General features: G+C 35.0%; 1 protein-coding gene across 1 annotated transcript in view; it reads left to right on the plus strand.

Moving 5' to 3' along the window:
- Positions 1 to 16985, plus strand: part of PCDH17 (protocadherin 17) — an 86446-nt gene that overhangs the window by 27899 nt on the left and 41562 nt on the right. The window lies entirely within an intron of this gene.

Below are 16985 nucleotides of genomic sequence, written 5' to 3' on the forward strand. Positions count from 1 at the left end.
GTCCTTCTGCCAAAGCGTGATTTGGAAATTCAAACTAGACATGACTGCAACAGATAAAAGAATGCCAGTCATTTACATTCCTCATGTAGTTTGGAGAAGAGGAAAAGAAAAGAGGCTTGGGATATCAGACGAGTAAAAATGGATCAGAAGATGTTTTCATTTCATGGATGTATTTGCCTATTTGTAATGTTGATTTCACAAATAATAGTAGTGTAAGAAGTGTCAAATAATAACATAATCTGATTTTCAGTATAATTTCATTCACATCCTGCGGAGGTACCAAAGATGAGTGTCTGTGAAACAGCTAAAATGACTTATATCAGGACAATGACAGTGCTCTCTGCAAGCATTCATTCTGACAAACAAGCATGTTTATTTCCTCAAACTCTGTGTCCAATTCATTTTTTTCCAGATGTGTTTTATCTAATTATGAGGTCTTTTATTTCAAAAGAGACACATCTTTTTTTTAAAAGTGTCAGACAGACTGAGTACTCCAGCATTGTGTGTGTTTGTGTTTTGCTTCTAGGCTGTAAGCAATGAGGAAATGCACCACTGAATTATTTTTAAATGTTTTGTATGTTTGCTATTAGTTTATTGTGGGGAAGATGATTCAGTGTTAAAGACAGTTAAAAGATTATTAAATAAGTCAGCCTTAATAAGAAGCTATATTTCTAATCAAGCAGAAATATATTATAAGCTTTTCATTAATTGTTGATTAATTGGACCTAGGTTTTTTGCCTCTTAGCCTAGTCTGGTCTGTAGTACAGTCATCAGGAACTACATGTTCAACTTCATTTTTCTGATTACGTTGAGATTGCAATATAATTTTTGCTGTGTAGAATATTTAGAATGCTGCAGTATAATTTATTCTGTATATATTTGAAGGTTGACCTCATATATGACCTTATTTTCCAAGTAATAAATGCCAGAAAGATTATTTTTTCCCGACCTTTTGCCACAGCATCTCTCTGCTTATAATTGGACATTGATCTGTATAAAGATGCAGTACTGGACTTTTTTTTTTTTAAGAAGCTGTTTGAGTGTGTGTCTAATTTTCTCAGTTTTGTGTAAGAAAAAGGCAAAATCTCTGGATTTCTTTCTATCAAGTATAGCCATGAGAGAGTTCTAAAATTTTAAAACTTTCATTAGGAAAATTATTTACTACTCAAATTAAAAATGTATGGTTTTTTAGAAAAGGACTGTATGGCCAGAGTTCATAATATTGCAGTTTGTCCAGCAGCATCAAGCCCAATACTGGTCAAAATACAAAAACTCTAGTAAGCAGATTAAGCCAAACATTCCTGTTGCTTAATTTCATTGTAATGCAAAGAGCTATATGGAGGTTTGCACTTGTCATTATATCTAGAAAAGGGGCCCTATTCATCAAGAAACAACTTATTCCAGTGGCTCATAAGAATTCCTCACATTCTTATTAAACATATATTGAACTGTGAATGTTAAGTACTGTCAGCCACTGAACTGCAACAGCGGGTGTTTATGTGAATTTTCTTACTGAGAAAAAAAAAGAATGAGGATAGAGAGATAAACTACTATTTTTTTTCTTTTCTTTTCTTTTTTTCCCCCCAAACATAATTACAAATGGTAATAATAGCCATTTGTTTAGTTGTACGAACTCTTCCGTCTCAAGTGTGCTGTAATAAAATCATTGGCATATTATGAAAGCTGAACCTGCAGCGAGCACCTTATGGGGTTACAGATCATTGCAGTAACAAATGTGGTGCAATGTGGTGTTCCCAATGAAATCAATGATTGCTTGTCATTGAGCTTAGTACGATTAGGGCTCTTAGTCCAAAGTAACTTTTCCCTTTTGAAAGAAGATAGACAAAATTGCTTTCTCTAGTCATAAGCCAAGTTGAAGAAGGGTGAGAAATACGATATATGTGATTAGGATAGAAAAAGCATTGCATTTTCTTTAAAGAAAAAATTGTTTTCTGGGAAAAGGAGATGGACAGCTTGCTAGAAACAATTGTCTACGGCAGCACCTGAAGCAGTATCAGAAGTTGTGGTTCTGTCATCATTCTGGGTTGTGCACAGAAATTCACTATTTTATAGCAAAGTTTCAGGCTTGATTATTGTTGTTTAAAGATATTTAAAATAGTTTAACTTCTGCTTTTAGAACAGTGCTAGTTATTAGATAGTCTGGTATTTTTTAAATAGGATCAGGATTAACTATGAATTCAGCATCCTGACTTGAGATTCCTAATTTAAAAATGAGTTAAGTTTGAGTTTGACATCCTCTGTATGTGATTCCAAACACTATTGTCACAGGTCCAATTGTACCCATGGCAGTTTAACTACAGTTTTGAGCAACTCTAGCCTAGACAGCTTGAAAATTAAATGGTCATATTGAGACAAAAATTGCGTCAGTAGCACTACAGCAATTGTGCTTCTATCAGTAATAGAGAAGTAGGAAATTTTATGAAAAAATGATTTTTGTAGACTAAACATCTTTTGATTTCAGCATGGGATGGGAGGCAATCAATCAAGCTTACTTTATGATTTGCATTAGAATAGTGAGAATGGTGGATGGAAAAGCCTCAGTAAGTTTACTATTAAAATGTTTGGTTTCAAGGAAAATATCTCCCGATAGCAAGTTTTGTCCGGTGGTGACTGTAAACATTCACACAAGTGGGACAGATAATGTAAATTAGTTATCATTATGAAATGCTTATGAAAGCTCATCACTTGGCCTTAATGGAAAGAAAGGGGAAAAACCCCCAACCAAATAAAAGTTATCAGGACAGTAAGTTTTGTGTTAAAATAAGCATGTCCCATTTTAGTTATCTCAACCATATATCCTCTTGCTGTGAATTCCAAGCCACTTTCTGCATAAAAATATCTCGCGGTCTCTTAAGCTTGCTTATGATATCCGAATCAGCTGTCTTACTGAGTAGCTTGTTCCATATGCTTGCTACTCTTTCAATAGAATGGTTTTAGATAGATTTGTTTTGTTTACCTCTCTTTTTTCACTTCTGTTACTGAGACTTTAAACCCCATCAGTAGTTTGGACAGTTTGAGATCACCCTACTTAGAAGTCTTACAAGAATTAATAGTTTTGAATACATCTGTCAAGTTACCTGTTTGTTCCACCTGAAGTAGCATATTATTCACATTTTATATTTAAATAACAGCATAATCTTTTTGTTTGGTATGGTTTAAGCATAACAGCAATAATCTGTATTTCTTGAAAAGATATGCAAAGCTGAAAATGAAATCATAAACCATAAATGATATCTACAAGGAAGCAGTACAACAGCAAGATGTGCATTTTAGACTTTTCTTAGTGAATCATGGATGTGTTTGCCTTATAATCAGTAAAACAAGATAGAGTTATGGACTTTTTGTAGTTACTCATAAATCATTGTCTTTGTTAGATTTTCCCAGGAATTTTTCCTTCCTTTTTATTTTGATTTTGCTGTCTGAGCTTTCTTGCTTAACATAAATCTACATTTTCATGTCATTGTCAAAAATATCCAAGGGATTAAGTATCTCCAAATTCGGCAGCTTTGTTGTTCAGTTTTTGCCTTATCCCTGTGCCTTGCATCTTTCTTTCAACATGTTTGCTTGCCGTTCGCACTTGCATCCCATAGAGGGGGCATTTCTGCATGCGCTGTTGCCTCGTTAACAGTAGCACGGATCCTGAGAATAGACGAAAACCGGAGGCACCTCCTTGGAGGAAGGATAAAAGAAAACTCTTCAGCATTGGTGTCAGAGACTCCTCTAGGACTTGTATTGCTCACTAGGCTTCTCTGTAAAACAGCACCGTTTTAATCTAAGATTTAGATGACTAGTATAAAAGGACTGTAATGTATCTTCAGGGGAAAAAGATATTAAATATGACTTAAAAATATGATACTTCTTTCTTCATTGTCACAACAAAAATACATTTGCATCACTACTGATGCAGTCCTGCATGCAACAGTGTTAGGAATAAAAACTGTATCAGCGTTACAGAATCTCTATGAATACTGTTAACTCTTGAGTTTGTCCACTGAACACATTCACAGAATGAGTCTGTAGTAACTTACACATTTATATTCTCAATTTTTAAACAAGAATGATCTCTGAAATCAAGTCTGCTGCATTATCCATCCACAGCAGAGCCGAAATTATCACAAATTTTTACCAAGATTTTTTCTGAACTATCTGTTGATTTTCTTGCCACAATCTTGCTTGAGTCTGTAGGATAATTAAAATCCATTCTGTTTAACTGAGTGAGAATCAGTCTAGACTGATAAGTGCAGAAAGTTCATCAAGCAAATTTCTGCTGTCTGACATCATCACCAACGCTTTCCATGCCATTGGGGATGATGAGTTCTTTTATGAGTACATCAGCTTAATGAGATAATGGAAAAAAAAGATTGTGGAGAAATATTTCTTTTCAAAGTTCTCAGAGCTGGTGATGGCCTCTGCTGAGAAACTGATGGAGGCTGGGAGTCTCCCCAGAGCTGACACAACCTGTGAAATATTTTGTTCAACATTGCTTCCTCCCGTAGGTTTTTTCCCCTCGACAGAACATCTCTTATCACATTCTTTCTGTGCCCAGAATGTGAATAGCTGTCAGACTGTACTACTTTTTCTGACGCCACCTAAGAGTCTTTATGTCCAGGACTATTGTCCCTTCCAACTCGCTTACCCCTAACATGTTCAGGAAAGATGCTAACTTGCTGTTGTATTTCAGGACTTGCACGCAATACCTATTCTTCACTTTCATCTGATTAATTGTTATCCAGGCAAGCTACAAGAGCAACTTAATTATATTGAGAGTCTCTCTCCTTTTCTTAGTATGACCTAGTAGTAGTATCTGTTTCTAGACCTGTAAATTCTGGAAACAGTTAGGTGAAGCCCACACAAAATGATATTCCCCCCCCCCCCCCCCCCATTTGTTCTTTTCCACATATTTTTCTCTCTCCTTTTTTTGCCTTCTGTGCTTTATGCAAGCACATGTGTGATCCTAGATGAAGACTAGCATAGGTCAAAGACTAACTTATCTGTTCTGTAACTGCTTCTGATTGACCAAATTTGTTATCAACACCCTGGAGATATTTGATTTTGGCCTCATTCTAATAGTGGGATTTTTAATTTAAGACTAAAAAAGTATGTAGAATTACAGACTTTTATGAAGAATAAGGCCATATTTATATTCGTTTGATGTCCACTCTGGTGTGTTTAACAAATTTGTTATGACATTTGCCAGTACTTTCCTCCTATTTTTCTGCTGTGAGTACCTTGTTTAGTGAAACAGTACTTCTAAATTTAAGAGAATTAGCAGAATTATTGGTCTCATCCTTCTTATGAAGTCCTTGTTGAATGGTAATATTGAAACCTCTATTGGTATTAAACTTTTAAATTAATATATTTCACTTTTAGTCAGATGTGTACTCATAAAAGTATCAAATGTTCTAAATGCCTTAATCTCAAACACTCATTTAAAGATGATCTAGGTAACACTTTTGCAAGACTTCCTTACCTAGGCTGAGCTAGGCTGTGCAAATATTCTGTAATGCCCTTTTTTGAGAGATCAGAATAATATTCTCCCTTTGAACCTAAGTTAATGAACTAGAGGGAGGAACACAGGTCAGTTGCCTTTGCTGTACAGATGATCGTCATAACCTTTCTCATGTTAATACCCAATAATCTGTGACATATCTGTTGCTGTATTATGTATTGAGCAAATTATATGATGGATTTGGGCAAAATAAAGACAAAACTCTTGTATCTACCAACTTTTATTTACTCAGACTATTAAAGATTTCTTTTTCCCTCTGTTGCAGTTAAGCTGAATATCTTTCTAGTTTTCAGTTTTATTTTTAGACTGTCTACTAGTCTACCAGTCAATTTAGGTTCACGTTTTATATTTTTGTTATTTCAATACTGACTCTAGATTCATGAGTGTTACTGTGTGATGTCAGGTTGACTGATAATCAGGTGTGCTTCGAAGCAGAGTCCGATTTGTTTGGTGCTTTCTTGTTAGAGATGAGAGTGTTCCCAGGCACAGCTTCCCTCTGTAGTGTGCTCCTCTCGTAAGTATATGAGCAGCTTTGGATTTCAGGCAAGGCTATCCAGGTGAGGCATGAGAAGTTTGAGGAAGCAGGTGTTTGTCCTAAAAGAAGTCAGAAAAGGAAGTGAAGTGGCATCCTAATGGAGAAGGGATGGATTAGCTTAATACCTCAACTACTTACTTATCTGCCTTCATTGATACAAAATAGAAAAGCAGTGCAAACATTCTGGCAGCTGAAGTGACAGTGAATACACTTTGCATCAGAGTATCTTAGCCTATTATTGCCGCCTGTTATTGCCTATTATCCTGCTTTTCAACTGGAGTTGAGTTCTACCAAACCAGGTTTTTAATCAGGTGCATATTTCAGCATCTGGCAGATTATTATCATCATGTATCTGGTAGCAGTGAAGTTTTGTGAATAGCGTATCCCACATTTAATTAATGTATTTAGCCACAAATTAGGGGGGGATTTCTATAACTGACTTTCAAAACATGCAGAAAGAACTTTCTGCATCTGTACACACACAAAACATGTCACTGTGACACAAAGAAGGGATTATAGCCATTCAGCACAGCTTTCTCTACGCACCATTTGGTGCATTATGCTACATTTTTCAGGTAATTTCATTTCTCCCCTCCATTATTTCTATTTATTTTATAATTACAAATTAATTCAGTGGTTGAAAATTATCTATATTTTTGCCCTATATTTTGTTTTCTTTGGAAGCTTCACCACTGAATCAGTTTAGATATATCATTACTAACACCTTCAAAGGTTGAGACTATACCAATGAAAGTATTAATAAATTTTAGAGTTTTCTCTGATGAGCTTATTTGCAAATTAATGCATAACATGCACTTTAAGATCATAAGTCTGTTACCATAAGTCTCATGTCTGAGATGTGAGTGCAAATTCTAACATTTGGGTGCCGTAGCTGTTGGTGCTTATTTCTTCGTGCTTTACTTTAGAGGCAACAAAGCACAATATCCCTCCCCTGTCACTAGTGTAAATCTCATTACTTCCTTTCTATACTCTCTGTTTTGACACCACCTTTCCCAGGGCTGAGCACAGTCATTGTACTGCAGTTTGTTCTTGGAAGGCTTAGAATCCGTAAGTTATCTTTTTGCTTTATTCCCACTAGAAGAGCCAGAGAAGGATTTGCAGTTCTCAGTAAGATGAGGCCCTTCTATGTCAAAATCATTATCTTCAGCTAACATTTCTTCTTTTCAGATTCTTCTTATAAATTGAAAGAAAAGTGGGGGCATAGAAAGATCAACAACTTTTGAAACAAGGAAATCAGCAAAAAGATAGTTTTCATTGTTTCAGGCTTTATGCATTTCCCTGGGTGGTAAATGGATGTTCTCTGCCTGTGCTTACTTTTGTTAATGAAAACTTTAGGGCATATATGCATATATTGGATGGATACTTAATATCATGGAAACTATTGTAGCAGGACTAGAGTCTATTCCTGCCTCTTAGTCTGTATCTGAAAATGTCCTTGTATGGTGTATTTACAATTTTCTTTTAATTAAGCTTACATAGAATTCTAGTTAAAAAAACATGTATATATAAGAGTGTGTGTGTTTACTCAGTTATACAAAGGAGACAATCAAAATAAATACATCTTCTCCTCTCTTTCTCATTTTAAATCAACATTTTATGATTGTATCTCCTCTTATTGAGTCAGCAGAAAATACAGGTATGATAAACAACGATATTAGTCAAGTTTTGACACAATCTCATTCCAGCCACATTCTTGTTACCAAAAGGAAGGAGTATTCTGCAGATGGAATTACTGTAAAGCTGATGCGTATTAGTTGGAAACCTGAACTTGGACTGTAGTTATCAATAGATTTATGTCCAGCTGGAGAAGACATAACAGAAGTATCTTAAATAAGAGATGGGAGTTAATTATTCCATTCAGCAGTGCTTCAGTTGGAATAATACTAATTGTATTTTGTTCTTCTGGAACAAAGAGTATCTCCTAATTTCTGTATACAGTAATCCAGTCTGTCCTTTTCCTGGCCCTTTTTCTGTGTACTTGCTACTTTTCTCCTATGCCCTGGTTTCCAGAGGGAGAAAAGTGGTATAATTTAATTTGGGCCAGAGTTGCAGCACACTCTAATTAGTGACACAGCAGCCGTACTCAGTTTGTGGGGTTATTTTTAAGGAAGATCTGGACAAATTCAAAATCAACAAAGAGGTAGAATAACAGCAGAAAATAGAGGCTTACAAAACATGGCTTGTGGGTGAAGTTTAAAAGAAGTGTTTGTTTAGAATTTGTGTTTGTTTAAATGAACAAAGTCTGGGGGGAAACATAATAAAAGTCTTTGTGTATATAAAAAGTTGCTATAAATAGGATGGTGATTGGGTTTTTTTTTCCTTTTCTTTTTGTTTAATTTGCTGGGAGAGCTATTTAGATTACGTATGAGGGAAAACTTTGCTATAAAGCTAGCTAGGCACTGAAGCAGGCTACCCATGTAAGTTAAAGAATCCCCCTTCCTGGCGGTTTTTAAAACAGGTTAAATACACGTTCATCAGCAGTAACCTAGATTTGTTTTAACCTACCCAGGGCCAGAGGATCCACTCTAGCCCTGCTTTTTATGATGCCATAATTAAATGTGAGGATGCAAAATACTGTCTAGTCCTGAGTAAAACATACTGAAAGGGAACACTTGCACTGACCTGTTCTGCAGCCTTTTGCCTGCGAACATCTTCTTTTGCAGGAAGAGCTCACCATGTTAGAGAATCACAGGGAATGTGGATTATATAGTGCTTCACAACAAGAATCCCTGATACAATATAATAGTACTTAGCATTTAACATGGACTTTGCTCAGAGGCAGAGTTGCAGCATGATTAACTAATTACTGCTCAGTGAAACTTTGTCTACTCTCTGTACATCAGTGATACACACATGCCGTGTATCAGCCTCTGTGCACCTACTGCCCATCCTGATTTCCAGAATGGCAGAACAGCTGGTTTCCATTCCCTGCTGCTGCTTGCTCCTATTCCAGCTGCCGCACTCAAATAACCTCCCTTCCCCAAGTGGGCTTCATATGGTTTGAAAGGGACTTAATGTACCTCAGTGCATAGGGAACTTTTGATGCATATTTCATCATGTTTCAGTTCTTTCTACAGGGAACACTGCATGTATAACAGATGTTCCCTGACTACTACCCTTTCCTGAAGGTGACATGCCCTTTTTTTGTGTTTCATCTCTAATGTATATGGAGCTAGTAGTGCCTGCGTGGTACTAAAAAATACTGCTCCATGGCTGGCCCTGTGCTGCATGCCAAGCTATATTTAATTCCATCTGCTCCCCTCTGCAGCATGAAATGGAGAGGAGCATATGCCCAGTATAGCCAAGCCATACTGTGGCACAGAAAAAAACCCTTTATTTAAGACAAGTAAATGTATTTTTTAAATTTAGGGCCATATTCTTCCAGCTTTTTATACATAAACTGTCTCATATGAATCAGTAGGGATGTTCATGTGACATGTGAAATCCTTCATCTCTTAATATTTCTTTTAATATTAATAGTGTATATGTACATGTGCTATGGTGTGTTTATATATGTACACACACAGATGCACAAATACAGAAATAAGATATTATTAACTAATGTCCCTGAAAATTTGATTTTGTAATCTATATAAATCTATATCTTAACAATATGGAAAAATGCAAGTTTTAAAACATTGCATGCTTGTTTTAAAACAGCAAATAAGAGAACAATTCACAGAATTGTTTACATAAAACACTGTATTTTCATCATAAAGCTTGTTTTAGGAAAGTATAATAATACTGAGGCAAAAGCTGTCAATGTAAAATATAGTATACAGTTGAAAAACAGTATTTAAAATTGAAGTTTTTTATATATAGTTAATAATGTATAGTACTGTACATAAAATGTACATATATATGTATATATACATATATAACTTTAAATATATACCAATATAATTGCAGTGTCTGCTTAAATATTATAGGGATGTGTACCTTGGATTTTTAGAGGGTAGTCCGTCAACTTAACTGTTTCTCAGAGTTTTGAATTAAATTCTTCATACAGAATTTTATTATCTGACCCAAGTTTTGCTTGAACAAATGACTGTAGTTCTTACCTAAAAGCAGCAATTCAGGTTGCACATTGGACATGATCTCTAGGCAGTTACACAGTCCAAACAACCTTCCAAGCTCTGAGTCAAACAGACAGACTAAGAACAAAAGAAACACAAGTGGAATTGTGTTTGCTCTGATACTGTGAAGAGACTTGCAGCACATCTATAATCTACGTGGCCTGGGGAAGTATATATTGGATCTGTGTGTATTACTGAATATGAATAGTCCTACACTTCATGTGTGTAGGACTTTTCTGTTTTTCTTTTTTTTTTTTTTTTTGCCTGAGGTATATAAAATTCATACTGCACCTTTATAATAATTTCAGAAAGCACCAGCTTCACATCTCTTTTATAGGAATATTTTACTTACAGTAGAAATTTTGCACATGTAATGTGGGAAATCATATTATGTGGTTCATCTTTGGGTGGCTACTCCTAATAAGGACCAATATTTTTCTCTATGAAAAACTGCAAAGTAGTCTATGAAAACAACTTCTGTCAAATTCTCAGACTGACTTCTTTTATAGACTTCGTATTTGCCCATAGGTAAATAAAATTTAAAAAGGCAAATTAAAACGGTTTGACTAAAATATTTGTAAGATTTGTGTCTATGTTATAAAACACAGAAAGTTGAATGTGACCCTGAATTACGTCAGGTACCACCTTCTTTTCTCTCTTTTCTCAATTCAAAGTTTTATGACCCAACTACACCTGACTGGTACCCAGGTAGGAATACCTGGGTGCATAGGAAAGGCAGGCGTTTTTGAGGGGAAGTCCCTTGAGTAGAGAGGGATGGAGAAAGAAAACTACATTGAACACTACAGTCAATGCTGTGAGGAAAGCTTTAAACCCAGCTTAACTTGCCAGTGTGCTGTAGCTGCTTTTTGCTTCTCAAGAGTACCATAGAGTAGCCAGAGCACACTACTGAATTGGAGCATAAAAATTAAAATAAAAAAGATCATGTAAAGTTGATACTGCATATCCTTAAATCACTGGAAATACCATATAATAGCATAAAATATTTTTTTCTTTGGCATTCAGGCTTATAATAAACAAATAATGACATTCTCAAATGCATATTTGGATGGAATTACACTGGAAAGTACACATAGTAATGTATGGTAAAATATATTACAGCTTGCAACTGTCCCCAAAGCAAGCACTATTATATTAACTCAGGACACTTACATTTAACATCTATTACAATTTTGAAACAATTAAAAAAAAAAAAAAGTAAATTTTGAACAGAAGTATCGAAAACTTTGAAGCATGTAGTAAAAACTATCAACTCAGTTATTGTTGTATGGTTATTTCAAGATAAAGCCAGAATTTAAGTAGTTTGGACTTCCGAAACAAATCTTATTTCAAAATTTTCTGGCCTCATGATATTTATTGTGAAAATAAAATCCCATGAGATGTTTAAGCCTAGTTATTGATATATAGTTATAAAAGTTGTGAATTTTGCCTGTGGATACCTTTTCTTTATATAGAACTATTGATAATATCCGTATTTTTGTTACATTCAGATTCTGTTTATTCTTTATTATTAATGTTTAATTTTATTACTTTATTTTTAATTTTATGTGTTTTATTCTGTGTACGTTCACATTTTTTCTTTGTATATGGAGAATTGCTAGAATTTTGACACAAGGAAAGAGTCTCTCAAAGACAGGCTAGATGATCACTGAAAACTGGGAACCCACCCTCCTCTTGTTTTTAAGAAATCTTACCCCATTGCTAATTCGCTATTATTTTACAGTGATCTCAGGAGATGTGTAACCTCTTTAGGTAAGACAAAATAGGCTATCATTTAAAACTTAAAAATTTATTTGCTATTTAAAACCTAAAGATTTCTTTAAATTCCTTAAAGACATAGCTTCAGATTTCAGTAGAATTACAGATCATTGTAAATTTATTACATTTCTGCAGCTTTTCACAGGTATACATGACAACAGTAACTGGCTCATTGTTTATTAAAAAGAAGACTTATATTTAAACTTTTTACAAGCACATTTGAAAGATAAATACCATACAGCTGTTTTCCTTATTGCAAACTTGATTCTTTTTCTGATGTGCAAAAGTATGGAAGGACAGAGAGAGAAAGAGTTACAGGAAGAAAAAAGAGAAAAAAAATAGAAATTTAAGGTGTGGAAAGATAGCATGTAACACAGAGGAGAAAAAGTAAGCAATCAAAACACACTCAGATTTCTTAAGAAACAAAAAACTGCCCTACTTAGAGGTAGTGTGCTTTTGTTGAATTTAGTTCTCTGCCAAAAGTGATCAAAATTTGTATTTTTCCTAGACACTAGCTCCAATTAAATAATCCTAAACTGGAATACATTCCATATCAGACAGGTGCTTGCAGTTTTGCAGTGGAGGTTCATCAGAGTCAGCAGAGTTGTACCACCTTGCCTGTTTTGAATCAACATAGTATGATATTTATTTATTGTTATAAATCAAAAAAACATAGCTTTTTATTTTTAATCCAATGTCAGGTAACATCATTCTTTTGCATAAGCTTTTGTAGCTGAATAAAAATAAAAGACTTCCTCAAAACATCGATGAAGATATTTTTACTTAGGGTTTTAGTGCCTTTGTTCAGTTTACTGGCAAGATTTGGGAACAGAGTACTCTGGAAAATATAACAAAAGCAAAAAACTTGTTCAGTTCAAGACAGCTAAAAATACGCTTCACAATCTTAATGAAATCCAGGAAATAAAAGTTTATGGCATCTTCATTCAGCGTGAATTTTACCTTTCCAAAATAGATTCAAAACTAAGGCTCAAATTTTCTCCTAGATATTTAGTCCTTTATAAGCACAAGGAAACTGGAAAACCTAGATCTCAAGGTTCTGTTAGTTAAGAAAAGAAAAAGAAAGCTTAACATCCCAAACCTCTACATTTTCAATCCTGTTGAAGGCAAGAACAGTCCACAAGTTCTCAGGAACCTTGTCCCTACCATTTCACCTACCGTCTTACCTACCTCTGAGCTAGTTACCCTGATTCTTTATGGTTAATTAGGTGGCGAGCATTTTAGAATTAACAAGGAGAGCAATAGGTACTTCTGGAGCATGATTCATTTGACCTATTTTAGATGAATCACGCCCTCAAATGCTCATTCCTCTCTACTGTCAGTAAAAGATGACTAACTCAGATGTAGTTCAGTAATTGTAGACAACTAAAGTTATGAAAGATGAATTGCAGTTCAGTGTTTTTGCAGGAACCAGCTTTTTGCACACTGGCCATTGTTTATTCCAACTTTTTGGCTTCCGTGTCTCTCATTCACGCTATAGGTGTTAATGGTTCCAGCCCAAGTTTATTCTGGAGTCATCATCATTCATTTATTCAGCAAATCTTTCCCATTTCATCAGAGTCATGATATAGAGGTGGTGAACCTCTCTTCCATGTAAGAAATATGTTTTCTGTTTGCACAACTGTTGTTCCCTTTTCCATGTATTTGCAGTTGGGAACTGTTTCTTCACTCACAAAATTGGGTGCCTGTGTTCAGGTTAATAGTTTTCGATGCTTTGCTTAAATCTTCATCTATTTGGCTCTTCTTTTGAATTCTTATGGCCAAATTGCTGGCGCCAGAAGCAATAAAGAATAGCGTGTTGGAGGTTTAAAATTAGAATCTGAGATCAACCTGTACTTAGGCTTCTAAAAAGCCTTATATGCTGAAATGCTTTACTGAAATGACTCACAGAAAAGGAAAGGGATGGTCTTAGATTACATGGACGTCTACTTAAATAAAAATAAATTAACGTATTTATCTGACCGCTGGAACTATTATAATTTAAGTTAATTAAATACCAAGGGATGAATAAAAACATATTAATTTAAGGATTAACCTCTATATAAGATATCTGTACCTTACATAGTGTTAATCTTCAGTAAATTTTTATCATTTGTTGAGTTGAAGTAATTCATGATCTTATTAAACCTAACTTCTTATTACATCTAAAGCAGTTCCTGTATGTTCGTTAAACAGCAATGGATTCTGGAATAGCTGTTAATCCCTGGCAAATACATTTAAGAATCAACTGGTATTTCATAAACATAGAGTAACAATCCTATTAAATCTAAGTAAATATTTATTTAAGATACTTGGGGTCTATCCTGTTGTATCACACCCACTGTAGTATGTGCCATTATTGGTGGTAAGGTGAGGTTTATCTGCAGGAGTACACCTGCCACTCTCATCTCAACTCCGTCACCAGAGCCAGATGCTGGAGACATTGCACATGCTGGCAAAGAGGTCTCCTTCTAGCCTTTCTGCACTGTGTCTCTGAAAGAGAGAAACTAAACCAAATATATATTTGTATAGCTACGTGAACGTCAGAGTTTTCTGCCAAATAGCTGTGTGAACTGGGGTTGTCATTTTCACACTTCTAGATGACATAGCTTTGGCAGCAATACTTCACAATATAGATCCGGTCTCACAAGTTGTTGTTAAGCATCAGTGTTATTAATAGTGAACACAGTCTGCTTTCCTACAAGGCTCACACAGATAAAGACTGAACTGCATTTTTGGCAAATTGAACAGGATTGTCAAGAATGTGTTACCTTCTCATGTTCAGAGTAACCCTAATAACAACTATTTAACTCTGTAAGTACCCCTCAGAACTATCTCAGAGAGTAAATCTTATGTGTTGTACATCAGTAAAATACCTTTGACTGTCTTATGCTTTCATGTTTGCTCTTTCAACCTTGTTAACTAACAAGTAGTGGAGTAAACTCTTATCTGGATTTCCCCCCCCCCAAGGTAGTCAGTTTACTTTGGGAAATTTGACTACTTTCTTCTGATGGTTTAGTTTCCTTTTTTCTTATGCACAACACAACATTTCCTTTTTTTAAAAAAAAAAAAAAATTATTTAACTACTTTTACAGAGGAAGAGAAGATGGAGAATAACTTTATAAAATGAACAAACAAACAAACAAACAAACAAACCCCACCCATTTTATAATTGAAAACTCCAAGTTTTTTGTGAAACCCGTAAGTAGACAGTTTTTAATGACTATAAATTTCTATTTCAGAAATGATGGGAAATGTAATTCAGATTAAGATCCTATTATACTAATTTATGCTTTGCTATTCACAGTTAAATTTACAGTTCACAAAATATTCCAAGTGTATCTAGTTTACAGAATGGGAAGGCAAAAGTGTGCATTACTGGAAGTAGTATCAAACTTTCTTTAATTTACAGCTTTACACAGCTTTTCATATCTCTATATGTTGTCTTGTACCATTGTGCATCGATAGAGTCAATAATGACCAATTTAGTCCCTTAACATTGTTTCTGATTTGGGCTTTAGACCCCTCAGCTTTTTGAAAGTTAACTAAGTTTTTTATTTCCTTTCATAGAAAATCATCAGAAAACTTCATTCTAATAAATGTAAGAACTAAATATTATGATTATTCTATTACTGAAAACAACAACAGATCAGATTTTGAAAAGGAAGGAAGTTCAGCTTAAAACAATAATTTAGTAATAATAGTCAACATATTAAAAAACTACTGAAAGGGTAGCCAGATTTTCTACTGGACATTTGAAATTTTTAACTGTATACTTTCTGTGACTTTTCATAATCCTGGTCCCATCTGTCTTTCTCTATATCACTATTCTAGCGTAGGCTGTAAAATGTTACTCCTGTAAAATGTATCTTGTCTGGAGAAGTCATGCAGTTACCTACATATGCATTTGATTTTATGAAACTAAATTCTTAATAAGGAATTCTTTTAATTTTTCTGGTGCAGACATTTTAATATATTTTATTAAAGTGAACTAAGCTAGTACTTAAAAATAGCTGCCTGACATTCAGAATAATGGATATGAAAGCAAGAGTAATAAAAATTGCTGGGAAGGTACAGTGCAAGCACTGATTCAGCAACTACCACACTGATTTAAACATTTTCTTTAGTATGTAAGCTATTAATCTGTAGGAATTTAAAAACATATGAAAACAACTCTGTCTAGTAAGGGCTGAGACGTGGAAGTTACTGTGAGGTAACAAACTACAATTCATCATGCAGTCTAGGGCGACTGTACTATATGTATGCCCTTCACTTATACCAGCTGAAGGTAATTCAATCATCCACCTAGATGTAACATCTGAGTCACCTTGTGGAATTTCCTGTCACTCCAGCAATTGCACAAAGACTTTAGGACAATTACACCCCTGTGCAGTTAAGGGTCTGTTGGGGTTTAACCCCAGCTGGCAACTAAGCACCACGCAGCCGCTTGCTCACTCCCCCCACCCAGTGGGATGGGGGAGAGAATAGGGAAAAAAAAAACCTCGTGGGTTGAGATAAAGACAGTTTAATAGGACAGAAAGGAAGGAAAAATAATTATAATGATAATGGTAATGATAATGATAAAGATAATAATAATATGACAATAATAATACTAAAAGAATTAGAATATACAAAACAAGTGATGCACAATGCAATTGCTCACCACTCACCGACCGATGCCCAGTTAGCTGCTGAGCAGCGATCCGCCCCTCCCAGCCAACTCCCCCCAGTTTATATACTGGGCATGACATCATATGGTATGGAATATCCCTTTGGCCAGTTCGGGTCAGCTGTCCTGGCTGTGTCCCCTCCCAACTTCTTGTGCCCCTCCAGCCTTCTTGCTGGCTGGCCATGAGAAGCTGAAAAATCCTTGACTTAGTGTAAACACTACTCAGCAACAACAAAAAACATCAGTGTGTTATCAACATTATTTTCCTACTAAATCCAAAACACAGCACTATACCAGCTACTAGGAAGAAAATTAACTCTATCCTAGCCAAAACCAGGACAGGGTCTAAAGAAAAGAATGTAAGAAAATAAAAAAGGTATT

Source organism: Gymnogyps californianus, chromosome 1 (genome assembly GCF_018139145.2).
Source record: "Gymnogyps californianus isolate 813 chromosome 1, ASM1813914v2, whole genome shotgun sequence".
NCBI lineage: Eukaryota > Metazoa > Chordata > Aves > Accipitriformes > Cathartidae > Gymnogyps > Gymnogyps californianus.